This window comes from Triticum urartu, unplaced genomic scaffold (assembly GCF_056163025.1).
Source record: "Triticum urartu cultivar PI428250 unplaced genomic scaffold, HENAU_Tu73 scaffold2, whole genome shotgun sequence".
NCBI lineage: Eukaryota > Viridiplantae > Streptophyta > Magnoliopsida > Poales > Poaceae > Triticum > Triticum urartu.
In genome coordinates this window covers 12,447,958-12,456,348 of record NW_028260368.1, presented here as the reverse complement: position 1 = coordinate 12,456,348, position 8,391 = coordinate 12,447,958, and the positions used below count along the sequence as shown (strand labels likewise).

Below are 8,391 nucleotides of genomic sequence, written 5' to 3'. Positions count from 1 at the left end.
TAACTATCGACATTTTGGGCTATCCGGACACGTACTTCGAGAAATGGTTTATGAATGTTTGTTACCGGGTGCAACAAGATCCAGTTGGTAAGGATAAAATACCCTTTCGTATTTGTATGGATTTCTGGAATTGATAATCATAGAGGAGCCCTCTTTACCATTCTGTATAAATGGACTATTCTATTTGTATAGATATTGGTAGAGGGGCGTATCCAACCCTCTTTTATCCACTAGTTACCCCTCTTTAGTTTAAGAGTATAGAGCAGTTTGGTAGCTCATAAGGCTCATAACCTTGGGGTTGCGGGTTCGATTCCCACTACCGCCTCCATACTCCTTCTTTATGATATATGCATGATATAATATATACATCATGCATTTGTATCTGGATTTTTTGATTTCCTAAAAGAGTTTTGGTCTAACAGTTTTTTCTCGGAAGAAGCAAAAAAATAAAAGAAAGAATAAAATATGAAAGAAAAGCGTCCATTGTCTAATGGATAGGACAGAGGTCTTCTAAACCTTTGGTATAGGTTCAAATCCTATTGGACGCAATCTTATTTCTATCTATTCTTTAAATAACTATACTAAACTAAAAACAAAGAAAACTTTTTTGCATGATTCAAATGAAAAAGCTTTCTCAACGATTCCTATTCTACTAACAAGAGTAGACATGCAAAATTTATTTGTTACTGAAGAGAAAACCGTTCCAGCTGTTCCTGAATAGCTTCCTTCAAAAGGATTTCCGCTTGCTCGGTGAATGTCTTGCTAGAAGATATAATTTCTTGGAATTGAGGTTTAGTATCTTTTAGATGTTTACGTAACTCATCCAGAAATTTATTTACCTGTTCAATTTCTAACGAATCAAGATATCCTCTTGTTCCGGTATAAATAGTAGCTATCTGCTCTTCCACTGGGAGAGGATTTGCCTGGGATTGTTTAAGCAATTCCCTTAATCGTCGACCCCTTGCCAATTGATTCTGACTTGTTTTATCGAGAGCAGAGGCGAATTGTGCAAAGGCTTGTAACTCTGCGAATTGCGCTAGTTCCAATTTTGATTTGCCAGCTACTTGTTTCATGGCTTTAATTTGAGCCGCGGATCCTACTCTGGAAACAGAAATACCCACATTAATAGCGGGTCGAATTCCGGCATTGAATAGATCCGCAGATAAGAATATTTGTCCATCTGTAATGGAGATTACATTAGTAGGAATATAGGCGGAAACGTCTCCAGATTGAGTCTCAACTATTGGTAAAGCGGTCATACTTCCTTCGCCTAAAAGAGAATTTAATTTAGCGGCTCTTTCTAAAAGGCGTGAATGCAAATAAAAAACATCCCCTGGATAAGCCTCACGTCCGGGAGGTCTTCTTAATAGAAGGGACATTTGGCGATAAGCTTGTGCCTGTTTGGAGAGATCATCATAAATTATTAAAGTATGCCGTTCGCGGTACATAAAATACTCAGCCAGGGCTGCTCCCGTATAAGGAGCGAGGTATTGTAATGTAGCAGGTGAATCCGCCATTTCAGCTACTACAATAGTGTATTCCATGGCCCCCTCCTCATGGAAAGTAGTTACTACTTGAGCTACGGAGGATGCTCTTTGACCGATAGCTACATAAACACATATTACACCTTGCCCTTTTTGATTGAGAATTGTATCTGTGGCTACTGCTGTTTTGCCAGTCTGTCTGTCCCCAATAATTAACTCTCGCTGACCGCGCCCTATAGGGATCATCGAATCGATAGCAATAAGCCCTGTTTGAAGAGGTTCGTATACGGAACGCCTGGAAATTATACTTGGAGCAGGAGATTCAATTAAGCGAGATTCGGAAGCTATAATTTCGCCTTTCCCATCAATAGGTTTAGCCAGAGCATTTACAACACGACCCAAGTAAGCCTCACTCACGGGTATCTGAGCAATTCTTCCTGTTGCTTTTACAAAACTTCCCTCTTGTATCATCAACCCATCGCCCATTAATACAATCCCAACATTTTTGGATTCCAAATTCAGAGCAATACCCCTAGTACCTTCTGCAAATTCGACTAATTCACCTGACATTATTTCACCAAGACCTATAATACGAGCAATCCCATCCCCCACTTGAACTACGCGACCTATATTCTCAATCCCTACTTTCCTATTATATTGTTCAATACGTTCGCGGAGAATTTTATGAATTTCGTCGACTCGAAGGGTTGCCATTAGTGTTTCTTGACTCTTTTTTCGGAAGCAAGGGGAAAAATAATGCCTAAATTCTAAACGAAAGTAGAAGTTCAAGGCCTAATTAATTTAATTATTTCTTCCATTCCAGGGACCCGAGAATGCCAATATTAGCACGAATCGTACGGAAATGTAACTCGGTATTCAAACAACTATTCAGAGTTCCTAGAGCTCCTTGTACGGCCTGTTGGAAAACCCGCTGTCGGACCTGATTCATTGCCCTTTGTTTTTCAAAATAAAGGGTTTCGTTTTTAGACTTTTCCAATTGTTCCAAACTAATAGAAGTAGCATTAATCAAATTTGCTTTTTCTCGTTCTATCTCAGAGTATCCATTCATTCGATACTCATCCGCTTCTAGTTCGACTTTCTGTAATCGAATCCGAGCTTTTTCGAGTTGCTCAATGGTCCCTCTACGCAATTCTTCTGAATTTCGAATAGTACTCAAGATCCTCTGTTTTCGATTATCTAATAAATCTTTTAATGAAAGTAGATTATTTTGTAAGTTTACAACTTTTATGATCTCTTCCCGAACCAAACATGAATCTTTCGATTCATTTGGCTCTCACGCTCCTTTTTTTTTTTCTATAGCTATTTCCATATCTTTTTTTTAAGTAATGAGCCTATCCTCTATCTTCTTTTTTATGTTTATATTTCAATATACCGAAACCTATATAAGACTAGATAAATATTAAGAGGACTCTTCCGCCTAGATAAAAATATATCATGGTCAGCAAAGTTGTTTCTTTATTTTTATTTGCCCTCTAGTTAATAATTTCAATTTCATTAAGAAAAACTAACTAAATAAATGGAAAATGAAAATTAATAGAATTCTTTTTTATTTTTTTTTTCTTCAAATCCAAAAAATTTCTCTTTTTTATACATAGGTCGTCGATTCGGCATTGGTTAAAAAAGGGCAGGGTGCCCCCTTTTTTTTCTAGTAAATAGTTCAAACCATTTTATCGATATGAGTGTTCTATATCAGATAAATTTTACATTAGCTATTTCCCGTTTAAATTGGTACTAATACTAATATAGTTGTAGAAAGAGTACCTCTTTTTGCCTGGACTTCAAGCAGTTTAGCTTTAACCGTGTTAATGGTCTCACATTCTTGGTTTATAGAGAATCAAAGTTGATTTACCAATGAGTCGCGAAATGCTATGGTTCTTCCATATGATTTCTGAATTTATTCAGAAGTAATTCGTCGAGATCGTGCACCCTTTTCTTATTTATCCGAAAAATACTAAAAAATATTATAAAGTGCAGCCGGATAGATCCAATCTATTCTTGAAATAGACAACTCGCACACACTCCCTTTCCAAAAAAAATCAAAACACCAACCACTACAGTTAGATTTATTAGATTTGTTGCTAAAATATCGGTATTAAGCCCGAAACTGCCAGCGGATGGCCAGTGAGCTAAAAAAACGAAAGAATGGGTTACATTTTTCATATGCTCTCCTCTTATAGATAGGACGAACAAAGAACAAAGTTTTTCGATCACTTACTTCGCTCGCCCTTTTTTGATCGGTTTTTTTAATGCAAATAGATTCAATCTAGTAATTTCTTTTAGATTAAGTCTTACGTCTTGTTTGACCGGTGAAAGACTTCCTTTGTTGAAATGTTCTGTTCCCAAAATTCCTAAAATAAAAGGAAAAAACTTTCCACTTTCCTAAACTAAGGACGGGAAATAAGAAGGTGAGCATATCTTCTAAATTAATAATACTCAACTCAGCCCTTCCTAGAATGGGGTATTATCTGTCCCGATAAATAGATAATTCCAGGAGTAATAAATAGGAGTAAATTAAATAAAGTATTGATATAATTGGAATTGTGGAAGCAAATACCAATTTACTAAAAAAAGAAAAAAGTATCTAATCGAAATCGAAAGAATTTTTTTTTTAAGATTAAACAAAAGGGTTCGCAAATAAAAGCGCTAGTGCCACAACTAGTCCATAAATTGTTAAAGCTTCCATAAAAGCTAGACTAAGCAATAAAGTACCTCGTATTTTACCTTCTGCTTCTGGCTGTCTCGCAATACCTTCTACAGCTTGTCCTGCAGCAGTACCTTGACCAACTCCAGGTCCAATAGAAGCAAGCCCTACGGCCAATCCAGCAGCAATAACAGAAGCAGCAGCAATTAGTGGATTCATGGTGAGTAGTTCCTCGTGTCAAAAAAAAGAAATGGTTAAGGATACAATCAACCAATAAATTCTTACTTCTAAGCTCTATTGGGGAGAAGTAAAGTAACTAAAAAGTACAAATTGAAATCAAATTGAAATGATAATGTGAATTGTCCGAACTACATAGAAGGGAATTCCATATCCATATATCGGATTAGATAATGAATCTAACCTAGGAATATATAATATAATATCCTATATATATACATTTGTTTCTTCTATTTTGTTTGCATATTTTCTCATTTTCTATTGAATCGGATTCTAAAATCATTGCTTAAAGTGGAAACCTGCATAAAAGAGGACTCCACTTATAGACATTAAGGATATTATAGTATAGATCTAGCCTGACTCCACCCTCCTTAATGCATATATACTTTGAAAATTCCATAATATAGTCTATTCTATTCTCTCTCCTACAACTCTAGGCTATATATTCATACGCATTTCTAACTATTTTTTTGCAACCAAGCAGATTATCTGGAACCATGCATGAATTGAGCTAAGCTGCAAAAAAAAAAAATACTATTTCCAAAAAGAGTCAATTCAATGATGACCCTCCATGGATTCACCTATATAGGCTGCGGCTAATGTTGCAAAAATAAGAGCTTGAATACCGCTTGTAAATAATCCAAGAAACATGACCGGTATAGGGATTACTAAGGGGACTAAAGAAACAAGAACAACAACGACTAATTCATCCGCCAATATATTCCCGAAAAGTCGAAAGCTAAGCGATAATGGTTTTGTGAAATCTTCTAGGATGTTAATTGGTAAAAGGATTGGAGTTGGTTTAATATATTTCTCGAAATAGCTCAATCCTTTTTTGCTAAGACCAGCATAAAAATATGCCGCTGACGTGAGTAAAGCTAAAGCAACAGTAGTATTTATATCATTCGTGGGCGCTGCTAATTCCCCATGGGGTAACTCTATAATTTTCCAAGGTAAAAGAGCACCCGACCAATTCGAAACAAAAATAAAAAGGAACATAGTTCCAATAAAGGGAACCCAGGGACCATATTCTTCTCCAATCTGAGTTTTGCTCAAGTCTCGAATAAACTCAAGGACATATTCAAAAAAATTCTGACCGTCGGTCGGGATGGTTTGTGGATTCCGAACAGCTATGACAACTGAACCTAGCAAGATAGTAATTACGACCCAAGAAGTGATGAGTACTTGGGCATGAATTTGGAAACCTCCTATTTGCCAATAGAAGTGTTGGCCTACTTCTACACCCGATATATCGTATAACCCCTTGAGTGTTTTAATGGAACAAGGTATAATATTCATATTGTCCTCTGATAAAAATTGAACTTCAAAAAAGGAATTCTTTTGATTCAACCATCTCTTTCTCAACTCAGCAACTTGAAGTATTAATCTTATATTTAGGATACCAAGAAAGCACATCAGATCATAATATATATCAATACCCTCTAATATATATCAATATTCCCCTTCTTTTTTCTATGCAAAAAAAATTCTATGCAAAAAAAAAGATATAGTAAAGTAAGTGATTCCATAAATTTACGCAGTTGCCCAAGAATTCACTATATATTCTTAATCAACGATTTCTTATATAGAGAGAACGGCCCTCACAAATTGAAAATACTAATTTGTTAAGAATCAATCGAATTGAAGTCATAGTGTCATCGTTGGCTGGAATCGATATATTCGCGAGATCCGGGTCACAATTTGTATCGACTAAAGAAATAGTAGGAATCCCCAAAATGGCACATTCCCGAAGAGCTATATACTCTTTTTGCTGATCAAGGACGATCACAATGTCTGGCAATCTCGTCATATATTTGATCCCGCCGAGATACCTTTGCAAAGTAGATAATTTTCTCTTCAAGATTGCCACATCTCTTTTTGGGAGATGGTGGAATTTTCCCATTTTTTCTTCTGCTCTTAAGTCTCTAAATTGAGAAAGTCTAGTTTTCGTAATCGACCAATTCGTTAACATACCACTGAACCACTTTTTATTAACATAATGACAACGAGCCCTTATTGCAGCTGATGCTACTAAATCTGTTGCTCTTTTTTTGGTACCAACAATTAAGAAACTTTTTCCCTGACTTGCTGCATCAAAAACTAAATCACAAGCTTCTGATAAAAAACGAGCCGTTCTAGCGAGATTTATAATATGAGTACCTTTACGCTTTGCCGAAATGTAAGGGGCCATTTTAGGATTCCATTTCTTAATACCATGACCAAAATGAACTCCTGCTTCTATCATCTCTTTCAAATTAATGTTCCAATATCTTCTTGTCATTTTTTCCACACTTCCTTTTTTTTAATCCTACCATTCCATTACGGAATTTAGTTCTTTTTGAAGATTAAGAAAGATCCGAAATAGCTTGAAATAAATAATAATTGTTCCGAGAGAACCTTGTACTAAGATAAGAGTTGGCCATTGATACATGGTATAAACATAACCACCTTAATGAATTAACTGACTTGTTTTACTTATTAAAATAAAAATCTTAAAAATCTAAAATTTGACCTGTTAGTGTTCTAAGTTCAAAAGTCTAGTAAAGTAAAAAATATTTTTATGGGGGTTCTTATGTCTCATAAAAATTGTTTGTTACGTCAGAATCTGAAGAAACTAATTCTGTATGGAGAAACAAAAAATCTCTCATTTCCGACGCGAATAGATTTTTTTTTTTTATTTCGAAATAAAGGTTCTTGTCTTGTGGGGAACGATGCACAAATTTTTGGAATCCGGTACCAACAGGTATAATCCCCCCCCAGAACTACGTTTTCTTTCAAGCCTTTCAACCAATCAATGCGACCTCGTAGGGCAGCTTTTGCTAAAACTCGAGCAGTTTCTTGAAAACTTGCTTCAGATATGAAACTTTGGGTATTCAGGGAAGCCCTTGTTATTCCCAATAAGATTGCCCGATAATAGATCGATTCATCCAAAGCTCGTCCTGCTCGTTCCGCTCGCAATAGTCCGATTAATTCCCCAGGCGAAAAAACATTAGACATTCCATCTTCGGAAACCCGCACTTTTGATGTTACTTGGCGTATAATAATCTCTATATGTCTATTATGGATCTGTACCCCTTGGGATCGATAAACCTTTTGGATTTTATTAACCAAAGAGATACGACTTTGGGCTATGGTTAGCTCAGCTCCAATCAAGAATCCCCAAGGGACCCCAAGAATTCTTGGTATACGCTCATTCCAATCCTCAATTCTCCTTTCGAGATTCGGGGATAATGAATCAATTGAACGCGCTTCAAAGATTTGTTCCACTTTTGGAAGACCTTGCGTTATGTCACTAGATCTCGATTTTTCATATATAAACGTAACTAACCTATCTCCCTTGTAAAGGATTTCTCCATAATGACCATTAACAGTTGCTCCTGTAGTGGCCAAATAAGGTTTAGCTGCTCTTATAACAAAGGAATTCATATTTACAATGAAAATTTGACCGGATTTTTTTATGTGCGATTTAAATAGACATACATTTTCACAAATAAATTGTCCAAGGTGAATTATTGCCAATGTCTCTTCCAAGAATCATGATGGACAAAGTGACAATTCAAAAGGAATGGATCCAACATTATGTTACTATCGAAATTAGAAATCCTTTTATTTTCATCTATTAAAGAGTATTTAAGTTCTTGAAGTACTTGGAAGGTTTGTTTTAAATTGTCAACGAACAAATATTTTTTTAACAGGATTTTATTATGCGTTAGTAAATAGTAAGATGAAGAAAAATGCGATATACTAGCTACAATAGCGCCTAAGGGCCCAAAAATTTCTCGAATAGGAATTCTAGGATTCCATTCTTTTATCGCATTGGGATGTTTTGAATTCTTGAATAAACCAATTCGAGAACAGTTGGATGCCGACAAAATCATCAAAGAGTGGTATTCTTTATTTCGATTCAACAAAGTGCCAATAGCTTCTGGATGTTGGCTAAGTGATTCAATCTTCGCCTTGGAATAAAAAGAATTGATATTGGCGCGATCTAACCTATTATGGGGAATC

At 35.8% G+C, this 8,391-nt stretch overlaps 1 non-coding gene across 1 annotated transcript; it reads left to right on the top strand.

The window, feature by feature from the left end:
* The first annotated feature begins 476 nt into the window (after window positions 1-476).
* On the top strand, window positions 477-548 carry TRNAR-UCU (transfer RNA arginine (anticodon UCU)). The gene has a single exon. It is a non-coding gene; the product is annotated as a tRNA-Arg (tRNA).
* The last annotated feature ends 7,843 nt before the right edge of the window (window positions 549-8,391 follow it).